This window comes from Convolutriloba macropyga, chromosome 4, assembly GCF_964194025.1.
Source record: "Convolutriloba macropyga chromosome 4, txConMacr16.3, whole genome shotgun sequence".
Classification (NCBI taxonomy): Eukaryota; Metazoa; Xenacoelomorpha; order Acoela; family Convolutidae; genus Convolutriloba; species Convolutriloba macropyga.
Window position 1 is genome coordinate 6,509,459 of NC_134471.1, and position 13,166 is coordinate 6,522,624.

Below are 13,166 nucleotides of genomic sequence, written 5' to 3' on the forward strand. Positions count from 1 at the left end.
TCCATCTTCTACGCTAGACAAGCTTTCTAATGATACCAGTCTCAACTCTCTACGATGAAGATATCGATCGGCCAAAATTGTCTGAACAGAAAGCCTATTTGAATATATAGTTCCTCCCCCTCAAGATGGGTCGGAACAAAAAACAATATGTTTAAAATGGCTTCAAACTATATTCGACACTTTATACTCTCATAAAATTCAACAAATAAGGTTTTATAACGATTGATAAAAGATATCGTTGTGGGAAAAAATGAAATTCAAAAAGACAAAAAAATACTCGGAGATAACTACCTCGAATGACAAATTTAAAAAACTTAATAACAAAGTCAAAGTAGCGTCACATAGAACTGAAGATAAATTAAATCACTTATCATTCACCAGAAAGGATCTGGAATCAATACATAATAAAGTTTGGTAACAAATATACAGCAAAGAACAAAAACAGTAAGTTTGAAAAATTGGCTTATTATTTTTTAGAAGCAATTAATTTCAAAGTAATGAAAACCCTTAGAAATCAACTAAAATATCCCATAGGATTAAGATTAGCAGTGTTGTTAAAGATGGGAATTAAGAACTGTTGGTATTCAATTTTTATGTGGTTGCAAAACGAACAACAAATAGACAACAAAACGAAAAATCAATTAAGTTTTGCCAGAAAAGGCTTTGAAGCCGTAGAGCCATCCATACTTTGGCCCTGAAAATGTGATCGATTGCACCTTCCTCAAACACCGATAATGTATTATGTCACTTCTCCTTAATGAAACCAGGTAACAAGTAGACAAAAAAGAAAAAAGCAAAATTAGTTAATCCTTGTTTTTTTCAAAAAAAGTTATTTCCAAAAACATGAGAGCCATTAATTACAAAATAAATTAATAAAATAGGTTCGTTTATTCTTCTGAAGAAAGCCCTTGACACCTGCAACGATCCAGAATATATCTTAATTCTACAAAAAAACGTAAAACATTACAAAAATCAAAAATTAATTTACTTTTTTGAAAAACCCGTGTCTAAGCCAGTAAAGTCACAACGAATTCTTTAAAAAATTATATTTTTTTGACATTATTCCTTTAACACCTTCCCTTGACAATAATATTGTCATATTTGGCCTGTAATTAACGAGACTAGGTAACAAACAGACAATAAAAGGAACAAAATTGCGAAGTTAAAAAGAGTTTTTTATTTTTAGAAAATAATTGTTTTCAAAGTCAAGAAAGCCATCAGCTGTCTAATTATATCAAAGTATCGGCTCATCTATTCTTCCATGAAAACCAATGAAAACGGGACATTATACAGGAAATTTCATAGGACAAAAAAGACAAAGTAAAAACGACAGTTAAGAACAAATTTTAAAAACTCAATTAAGTTCTTCAAGAAAGTTTTGTCAAAGCCGTTAAAAACATATACTGTATCCTTAAGGATTCTAATATTTTCAATTGTGCCTTGTTTTCAACGCCAATAGTTTGGTATATCAATTGTCCACAAAGTGATAATGTGACAAAACTTGAAAAGGTGAAAAGTTGGCAAATACATGGGAAAAATGTAAAATCTAGTATTATCAAAGCCTAAAAACCATAACTTAAGGTGTAAAACTGCAATAAAGATTGAATTTGAACGAAGAAGCATTCTTTCGTTGCTGACACTCAGCTACAAGTTGACCAAATTAAGAAAAAATTGGAGGCGAAGTTAAATAAGCCATTATTTATTTAAAAATCAAATATTTTTAACAGTGAAAACGACAATAAGCCTTCAAGTAATAAAAAAGATACAATAATTTGTAGCTAATAAGTAAGCGAATTGGACCTTCCAAAAGTGAGTTTTGATTTGAAACGTTCTGTTATTTAATTAATATATAAAACAGATAAAACTTTTTTAATAAAAAAGACCGACTGATTAAAACCCGAATTATTTTTCGATTGTAACAGTCCAAGATTGGTCCAGATATAGCTAAAGCTGTTTTTCCATCGAGATACTTTAGTTTTCCGAATGCTAAAGATATAGATTTTTTGTTAGTTACAAAATCAAAAATAAATGCTGCGTTTTTGATAATCAACGAGTAAAGTTAGCAAAAAACGGCAAAGTTTTAATTACGGAGCACTCGTAACGTAGTTTGAAGTACAAATAGCCCCCATTTGAGTCTAAAAAGATTGCGCTAGTGTTGTTTGGGTGTGTACTTCCTGCAAATTTAATCAAATTGGACTATTTGGACTAAAGAAACTTATTTCGTGCTGTTTTTCATGAAAATGTCTGAATTTTGAAATATTTAGCCAGAATTGTTGACAAAAAAATAAATAGAATTAGCAAGTTTAGCAAAATTTAAGCAGAATTTCCGGAAAATGTGAATAAAATCAACGGAATTCACTCTATTTTCTCAAAAGTTTAAACCTCGACAACTCCCTGTAAAAAACGAAAATCAAAAAAAAGTCTTTTTAATTCCATATTCTACGCTAGACAAGCTTTCTAATGATACCAGTCTCAACTCTCTACGATGAAGATATCGATCGGCCAAAATTGTCTGAACAGAAAGCCTATTTGAATATATAGTTCCTCCCCCTCAAGATGGGTCGGAACAAAAAACAATATGTTTAAAATGGCTTCAAACTATATTCGACACTTTATACTCTCATAAAATTCAACAAATAGTGTTTTATAACGATTGATAAAAGATATCGTTTTGGGAAAAAATGAAATTCAAAAAGACAAAAAAATACTCGGAGATAACTACCTCGAATGACAAATTTAAAAAACTTAATAACAAAGTCAAAAAAGCGTCACATAGAACTGAAGATAAATTAAATCACTTATAATTCACCAGAAAGGATCTGGAATCAATACATAATAAAGTTTGGTAACAAATATACAGTAAAGAACAAAAACAGTAAGTTTGAAAAATTGGCTTATTATTTTTAGAAGCAATTAATTTCAAAGTAATGAAAACCCTTAGAAATCAACTAAAATATCCCATAGGATTAAGATTAGCAGTGTTGTTAAAGATGGGAATTAAGAACTGTTGGTATTCAATTTTTATGTGGTTGCAAAAAGAACAACAAATAGACAACAAAACGAAAAATCAATTAAGTTTTGCCAAAAAAGGCTTTGAAGCCGTAGAGCCATCCATACTTTGGCCCTGAAAATGTAATTGATTGCACCTTCCTCAAACACCGATAATGTATTATGTCACTTCTCATTAATGAAACCAGGTAACAAGTAGACAAAAAAGAAAAAAAGCAAAATTAGTTATTCCTTGTTTTTTTCAAAAAAAGTTATTTCCAAAAACATGAGAGCCATTAATTACAAAATAAATTAATAAAATAGGTTCGTTTATTCTTCTGGAGAAAGCCCGTGACACCTGCAACGATCCAGAATATATCTTAATTCTACAAAAAAACGTAAAACATTACAAAAATCAAAAATTAATTTACTTTTTTGAAAAACCCGTGTCTAAGCCAGTAAAGTCACAACGAATTCTTTAAAAAATTATATTTTTTTTACATTATTCCCTTTAACACCTTCCCTTGACAATAATATTGTCATATTTGGCCTGTAATTAACGAGACTAGGTAACAAACAGACAATAAAAGGAACAAAATTGCGAAGTTAAAAAGAGTTTTTTTATTTTTAGAAAACAATTGTTTTCAAATCAAGAAAGCCATCAGCTGTCTAATTATATCAAAATATCGGCTCATCTATTCTTCCATGAAAACCAATGAAAACGGGACATTATACAGGAAATTTCATAGGACAAAAAAGACAAAGTAAAAACGACAGTTAAGAACAAATTTTAAAAACTCAATTAGGTTCTTCAAGAAAGTTTTGTCAAAGCCGTTAAAAACATAAACTGTATCCTTAAGGATTCTAATATTTTCAATTGTGCCTTGTTTTCAACGCCAATAGTTTGGTATATCAATTGTCCACAAAGTGATAATGTGACAAAACTTGAAAAGGTGAAAAGTGGGCAAATACATGGGAAAAATGTGAAATCTAGTATTATCAAAGCCTAAAAACCATAACTTAAGGTGTAAAACTGCAATAAAGATTGAATTTGAGCGAAGAAACATTCTTTCGTTGCTGACACTCAGCTACAAGTTGACCAAATTAAGAAAAAATTGGAGGCGAAGTTAAATAAGCCATTATTTATTTAAAAATCAAATATTTTTAACAGTGAAAACGACAATAAGCCTTCAAGTAATAAAAAAGATACAATAATTTGTAGCTAATAAGTAAGCGAATTGGACCTTCCAAAAGTGAGTTTTGATTTGAAACGTTCTGTTATTTAATTAATATATAAAACAGATAAAACTTTTTTAATAAAAAAGACCGACTGATTAAAACCCGAATTATTTTTGGATTGTAACAGTCAAAATTGGTCCAAATATAACTAAAGCTGTTTTTCCATCGAGATACTTTAGTTTTCCAAATGCTATAGATATAGATTTTTTGTTAGTTACAAAATCAAAAATAAATGCTGAGTTTTTGATAATCAACGAGTAAAGTTAGCAAAAAACGGCAAAGTTTTAATTACGGAGCACTCGCAACGGAGTTTGAAGTACAAATAGCCCCCATTTGAGTCTAAAAAGATTGCGCTATTTTTGTTTGGGTGTGTACTTCCTGCAAATTTAACCAAATTGGACTAAAAAAACTTATTTCGTGCTTTTTTTGATGAAAAAGTCTGAATTTTGAAATATTTAGCCAGAATTTTTGACAAAAAAATGAATAAAATTAGCAAATTTAGCCAAATTTAAGCAGAATTTCCGCAAAATGTGAATAAAAATCAACGGAATTCACTCTATTTTCTCAAAAGTTTAAATCTCGACAACTCCCTGTAAAAAACGAAAATCAAAAATGTCTTTTTAATTCCATATTCTACGCTAGACAAGCTTTCTAATGATACCAGTCTCAACTCTCTACGATGAAGCTATCGATCGGCCAAAACTGTGTGAACAGAAAGCCCATTTGAATTTATAGTTTATCCCCCTCAAGAGGGGTCGGAACAAAAAAACAATGTTTAAAATGGCTTCAAATTATATTCGACACTTTATACTCTCAGAGTTCTACAATTAGTGTTTTATAACGATTGCTAAAAGATATGGTTGTGGGAAAAAATAAAATTCAAAAAGACAAAAAAAATACTCGGAGATAACTACCTCGAATGGCAAATTTGATTCTTTCATAACAAATCGTTTTCTTTTTTTTTTGACGGCTCAGGGCTAAATTTATCACTATCTGATAGTTCGTTTTAACATTTTTTTGAACGGCCAACTTTAAGTAATTTTGGCCCAGGATTTTTTCACATTCTGACAGGCTTCAATGCGACAGGGTTTGTAAAATTAGAACAAAATAAAACGCATCAAAATGCTATCATTTCAGCACAACTGCACTGCTCCGAGAAATCCGCTTTCCATGGCCCTTTTCTCGATCATGACATTGGAGAGCGCTTGATGTAGAAAGTTTGCCGCAATACAAACATTTGTTAAAAAGCAATCATCAAATTTTTTTTGCTATTTATAACAAAAATGCTATTAACTGACCAGATGAGATCGCCTAGCCAAAATCTTGCTAATTCAACGCAGTTCTTTTCAGTAGCTACAACAGCAACAATGACCTGAGTTGTTCTCTAAATTAGCATCGATTGTTTTCTCATCTACGAATTGGTTCTGCACAGAATTGGTTTTAGAGTAAGATGCGGCTCCTTATCCACAATTCTTGACCAGTATTGTTCTGGTCCCACTTGTGTGGGTGGAGGAACTATATACTCAAACGGTTTTTTTTGTTCAGTCAATTTTGGCCGATCGATATATTGATGGAAGAAAGTTGTGAGTGGTATAATTAAAAAGCCCATCCAGCGTAGAATATTTAATTAAAAAGATTTTTTTGAAGATATTTTCTTCCATGGAATTATTACGGTTTAAGTTTTTGTGAACAGAAGACAGATCTCCACTGTTTTTATTCACATTTTCCGTAATTTTCTACCAAATTTTCCGTGTCAATTTTGCTGAAATTTGCTAAAAATGTGAACAACATTATATTGGGTTTACCTTCAAATATAGAGGAGATATGCTGAATGGTTTGTTCCAAATTTTTTGCGTAAGATTTTTGCTAAATCTTTCGAATTTCAGACTTCTTCATCAAAAAGGGCTCTTATTTGCTTTTTTAGCCCACTTTGTTTAAATTTTTACAAAATAGAGACCTGAAGACTGTGGACACAAAAATTTTGAACTTCAAGTGAGGGTTAGTTTAACTTCCTCTTCCTATTAGAGGACTCATGAATTAAAATATTGCCTGTTTTTCCAAATGCATCAATTATTTTCTGATATAATGAAACATTTCAATTAACAATTTATCTCTTTCCCACACATTTGAGAGAAATAGGTGTTTTATTTGGAGGGCTAGTTTTGTTCTCTTCGTGGACTATTACAAACTAATATTCGGATTTTATTGGGGCGTGATCAGTTTTTAGATCATTTTCTTAATATTTGTTCCTTTTCTAGAAATCAGGGTCAAAAATGATTTCAAATCAACGTTTAATGCAAATCTCTTCTACATGAAAATGAACATAATGAACACAATGATCATGATTTTACTGCTCAAATGAACATAAAATATATTAGGCTTTCAGGATGAGCTCATGGCTTCTTTGCTTTGCAATTTGTTTTTGAAAACTTATATGGAATTTTTGATTTTGCTTCTATTTTTGGTTTTTGCGGTCTCCTGACTTAGTCTCAATAATCAATTAAATCCAATTGGACTCTTTAATGGGCACAAGTAAAACTAATCATTTGATATCTAATGGCTCTTATGATCTTAAATAAATATATTTGTTTTTAGAAAAAACCGCGAAATTTTCAACTCTTGCATCCTTTTATCTTACTTCTGCCACTTTGCAGCTCTGTCTCAGCAAAGACGGCTGAATTGTTTTTTTATGTTTTTTGTGAAGCAAAACTTAAGTTCTATGTTTGCTTTATTTTTAACTAATGGTTTCATGACTTCGGTACAACCAGTTAAAAAAAACTACGCTGTGATTTCTACATGTTTGCGCATATTTGAGGTTCCCTTTTTCCCACTCGACAAATTGTCACATTTGCCAGAGATCCGATTAGCTCTTAAGGAAACGCAATTGAACTTATTTAATGTTTTTGGTGAATGGTTCTGGTTTTGACGGCTGCGAGATCGTTCTCTTGCTAAGTTTGTTGGATTTTTCAATTTTTACCAGTTTTAGTCGTCCGTTTTGTAGTTGTTCAACATTTTCCGGGTGATAAAAAGATCTCAAGGCCTTCTAGATGTATGAATGAACAAATTTATTGATTTCAGTTTATTGCTAATGGTTTATACTGACTTTCAATTTAAGTATTTTCAAAAAATAAACGAATTTTTTCAACCTACCGTTTTTTCGCTCTTGATTTTGTTATCAAAAATCATAGTCTCAGTTTTAACTGATTGTATCAACTTTTTTCACAGCTGCCCAACAAAATATCAATTGTTATGAGTTTTGGTTTCAATAATGTCATTTCATAAAATAGTTTGTGAAATTTGAGTTCTGTTCGTATTTGCTTTATCAGTTTGTAGCTAGCATCCGCAAGGAGAGACAGCCTACTCTTTCTAACGAGTGAAATTGCAAACTCTATAAGATGCAAACTTTTGCTTTCAACTAAGGGTGTGTTGGCTTTGTTACTAAACATTTCTTTTTTAAAAAATGCCCATTTTTGTGGTTGGATATGATTCTTTGCCACAATCTCACTCTATCGTGAAGATCTTTTCCACACTGAAAAAAATTGAATGCGCAACAACCTATTTTTGGTTCTCAGAATGGATTTAATCACTTATTAATGGTTCGCATAGATGGAAACTTATTTTTGAACTTTCCGCTTTCTGCTGTTTTTGTCGAAATGTTACAGAGTCTCAATAAGACCAGGTCCCATGACTTTTTTTGCAGCACAGCTTAATTTGTATTGTTTAGTTCTTATCTTCCGATGCTATTTTGATTTTGTTATTGTGTTTTCTTTTAAATATAGACATCGACTAAATATTTGATGTTATTTTAAATTTAAATTTGTATTTTCTCGTATTCATGTTATTGACAGGTTTCATCGGCCATCTGCGGCTTTAATTTCTTCATTTAGTGGTTTGCTGAACAATATGAGAATTTTTGAAAGTTTTCTATCTCCTCATGATTGGTTAGACAATTAACTCAAAAATATACATGAGCAAGATCGGAACTTTATGTGCAAACGCACATTACCGGGCCTCCTTGTTTTATTATTTTTAAACAGGAGAGAAGCAAATTGATACCTGATCGGAGACCTGCATGATCAGACAATATAACAGACCCAAAAGAAAAAAAATATTATATTAACCAGAAGGTGTAAAAGCCAGTTTGATCACAACAAAGTTGTCAATTTCATTAAATTAATTTGATTTTCATTTTTATGAGCGCGTAAAATCTTTTATTTTATGATATTGCGTTATTATTTTGTGGGTGTAGTTTAATTTCCTTCTCTTAAGCGTAATAAATTATATAACCAAGAAACAGTAAATAGAGCGAAGTAAAATAAATAAAAAGTATGAAAATATGCATAGTGCAATATTAAAAGCGGAAAAGGGACAAAGAGAGGGGAAATCCTCTATAAAGAAAATAGTGGAGTCTAGTTGACAGTGTTCTATTATGATACAATTGTTTACCTTTGTTTTGTTGTCGCATTGTGCTAAAATGTCAATCTGGCCAGAACAGGTATAGGTGACAGTTGACCAAATCATAGCAGAGCTCAGCTAATAATAGTGGTCACACAAGCCAAAATTTATTCCAAATATAGCTCAATACAGATATATTTATATAAAATGTATCCCATATTTTCCACTTTTTGATGACCGCTTTGGTTGACAAATTTTTATTCATGTTTGTTGCTTACTCAGCTAGTTCTGATGAATTAATAGTATTCATATTTACTAAAATACCCGGTTTATTTTTTACTCATTTTATTTTATTAAGAAACACGAAAAGAATTATGGTCGATAGAAAATAGGCGATTGTTGCAAATGGTTATAAGTAAACAATAGCACAAGTACTGAAACTCCGTTGAATAATAGTTTCATAAAATAAATTAGGTGGAAATCATCATTATAAATAGGAGATAATGTCCAAACAAATTAACAAAAAATATTTGCAACCTTAACTCGGTTTGCGTGACCAATTTTGCGAAAGTTAGCACAAGCACAGCTTTTCCAAACCAACAAATTAAAAAACTGGTGGCGGCTAGAAGCTTGCAAAAAAATGTTAACAGGGCAATAAAAAATGAAAAGGTTGCATACCAACGTTGCAACGAAGGTATTTTCACTTTCATTAAAAATTTTTGTGATGTTTTTAAATATTAACAGTGATGGTCCGAAAGTTCTAGAAATTTTGAGAACAAATTTGTCCTTGAACAACCGAATACATATGAAGCTGAATAAAATTTCTGTATTTAAAGCTTTTTACACAGCTTGATTTTGTTCTTATGGCAAATCCACCTTAATAATATGCATTCCAATTAAAAAATTCAAAAAAAAATTGTAAATATTTTTTATTTGGAATGCATTCTATTAAACTGGATTGTGCCATAAGAACAAACTCAAGCTGTATAAGAAGCTTTAAATACAGAAATTTTATTTAGCTTCATATGTATTCGGTTCTTCAAGTAAAAATGTGGTCAGAATGTAGGGAATAAAAATCATTAATAGTCTCACACAAACACACAACCAGAGGAGCGTTCAAAAATTTGGCTGGATGGATCCTGAACTCACAGGTGAAGACTTGGTTATTTACGAAACAATTGAAACCTGGAAAACTGTCTCTAAAACCATACATTAAATGTATATGAACACCTGAAAACGCATTTAACTCAAAATTTAAAAAGTTGGAGAGATTTCGGGAAAAAAACCATTCCAATATAATAAAAATCAGAAAGAGATTCCAATTAGCTAAACAATACTCAAGTATTATACATATTATTGCAGCACAAACAACTAGTATCTCCAAGGTATTAAGTTTTCGAAGAGCAAAAACCAAATAGGAAAACATTAACAACTTAATTTAAAAATACGATAGTAGTCGCAATGTTCAAAGGTAGCATTTGAATAAGGTTTAATAATTGAAATAGCAAGTTTATTTTCCTTTTTTTTTTCCTACCGGAATACGCTGATGGCCACTTTTTAAGATGAAAATGTCTTCTACTCGCATGAAGCGTTGACACCACAGCGAAATAAGTACTTTTAAGAGAAAATTTCGGATGAAAAGATTCAGATTTTTAAAGTTGCGCTTCTAAGTAAATTAATTCATAAGCGCCCCAAGGCTTGCAATGCGCAGTGCAGACTTTTTAAAACCAAATACCACTAAAAATTACTTGTGAGGAAATTATTAGGAGTTTTCCATTTTTATCCTTTTTCATACCTATATGGTTTGTTTTTAAATGGTTTCATCTTGATAAGCAAAAATTTAGTCGACAGATAAAGGAATTAAGGTCATTAAAAAACAAGCAAGAGAGTTTTCAAACTCGGTTGAGTAACTGCTTCAGAAAACAAATTATGTGGTAGTCATCACAATAAATGGGCTTTGAGATACTTGCAGACAACTAACCGAAATCAGATTTCGTGAGAAATTGCTATCCACCCCAAAAAAATGAGAACAGAATCATCACGTCCTCTATCAAGGCTCTTCTTAACTTTGTTTCGAGAAATAATTTATCAAAAATCAATCAATTAGGTTACACCTGGCCATGATGAAACAAATTAAGCAACAATTTTAACGCATGTAAAAAATTATGCAATTGCTGCTCAGCTTGACGCTGTTGTTATAAGAGAGTCCACAATGGGTATAAAAAGCAGAAAAGTTTTAAGCATCCCACTTTTTTCTTTGACAAATAATTGGACTATGATTAGAACCGAATTGTGATCAGGGACGTTTTGTTTCGTGCTCAGATTACCAATATTTTTATTGTGTGTTTTAATTCAACAGCGAAGGGAGATTGATTATATTGTTTTTCTTTTTTTAAATATTATAACAACACTTTTAAATACGGAAAATAGCGTTGCATTGAAAACAAATTAAATTTTTCAATAAAAAATGCAAATCGCTTTTCTTAATGGTTCTGTCCATATAGAAGACAACTTTTTTGAAATCTATCTAAGTATATATAATTTCCTGGAGCATTGACAAAATAGTTTAAAAAATGCATTCCAAAGGGTGCATGCAACTTTGATTTTCTTAGAAATCGGTTTTTCCCGAAAAATCCGTTCCCGGTTTATTCCACTGTGCATTTGAAAGTTGAAGAAAAAAATTGACTTCAAAGCTGAATTTTGCTTACAAACTGTAATAAAAGCTGGACAAAAATAAATTTTCAAACTTCACACAAACGAATTATTGAAAAACAAGAGAAAAACGGTTGACAAAAAGACTCAAAGTTTAACATTCGTGGAATCAAAATTAATCTCCATTTATTGCGTTTTTTTTTGAATTGTGCTGCACGATGGTTTGTAACCTGTAAACAAAATCAAAAGTAGTTGATAAGCTCTGCTCAAAACTACAAGATTAGAAACAAGTAGTAGTCAGAAACTGTGTTGAAGTGAAAGTACCTTTAACTCGGATGGAGCATTGAGACCACCGCGAAATAGGGATTTTTAAGAATGTTTTGAACAAAACGATTACGAGGTGTTTTTAGGTTGTGCTTGTAGTAAATTAAACCAGTAGGTTTTGAGATGCTAAGTGCAGATTTTTTAAAAATAAATAGCAATAAAAATTATTGTGAGGAGTTATCAGGAGTTTTTCATATTTTTATTTTTCCATAGCTACATAGATTGCTATTAATTCACTTACCTTTAAAGGAAAAAATTAGTCAATCGAAAAAAGTACGGGCTATAGAAAACTAGAAACGTATCCAAGTACTGAAACTCGGTTCAACTACTGCTTCAAAAAAAAACAATTTTGTGGCAGTCAACATAATAAATACAGATAATATCCAATCAAATGAACAAAAACATTTGCAATCTTAACCCGTTTTGGATAAGAAATTAATTGTTTTAAAGTTTTGTTTGTAGTAACCAATGAGGTTTGTAATGTGTAGAGCATTTTAATAGTAAATAGCACAGAAATATTCTTTTTGTAATAAATTTCTACACTTCATTTTTGTCTTTCTACCATATCTACACGGGGACTCCGAAACTGTTTTCCTCAAAAACTTATCCTCAGATAATCTTTGTACCACAATAATTTTTTGCATAATAACCCAGTTTGATCGGGTTTTTGAAATTGATTTTTAAAAAGCTGAAGAGAACGAATCTCATTGTCAATGTAACTACAGTATGTAATCCGTATCACAATATTAAAACCCGAATCAGAAGTAGTTATTCGTAGAAAAACACTAATGCAAAGTTTTCACGCACAATATTAAAAATTTGAAAAAATATCAACAAAAATTCAATTTACTGAGCGCAAATAAATACCCCCGTCTCCATTGACCCCGTTTTCATGTGGCTTTTTTGTTTGATAAAATTGGATGAAAAATTTAGAGGTAAATTTTGTATAACTTGCAAAGCGGGCTCAATTTTTCCTGCGTTCGTTGAGCTTTGAGATACTTGCAAACATCCAACCTACAACCCATTTGGTGAGAAATTGTAACCCCCCCCCCCCCCCCAACAAAAAATGAGAAATGAATCATCACGTCCCCAATGAAGGCTCCGCTCAACTTTGTTTTGAGAAATAATCCATCAAAAATCAATTAATGAGGATACACCTGGCCATGATGAAAAATTAAGCAACAATTTTGCCGTATGTAAGAAATCATGCAATTGTTGCTCAACTTGACGCTGTTGTTATGAGAGTCCGCAATGGGTATGGAAGCAGAAAAGTTTCAAGCGTCCCAATTTTTTGTTTAACAAATAATTTGACTATGATTAGACTCATATCGTGATCAGGGGCGTTTCGTTCCTTGCTTAATTTACTCAATTTTCTGTTTTGTTCTGCTTTTTCAGGGGGGGGGGGGAGGGTGGTGCAACTGACTTAATTGTTTTCCTTTATTCAAATATTATAACAACACTTTTAGATACGGAAAATAGCGTTGCATTGAAAACAAATTAATGTTTTCAATCAAAAATGCAAATCGCTTTTCTTAATTGTTCTGTCCAAATCGAAGACGTCTTTTATG

At 31.2% G+C, this 13,166-nt stretch overlaps 1 protein-coding gene across 9 annotated transcripts in view; it reads right to left on the reverse strand.

Moving 5' to 3' along the window:
* LOC142337435 (uncharacterized) overlaps positions 1–13,166 on the reverse strand; it is a 111,463-nt gene that overhangs the window by 59,317 nt on the left and 38,980 nt on the right. The gene's annotated exons all lie outside the window — the stretch shown is intronic.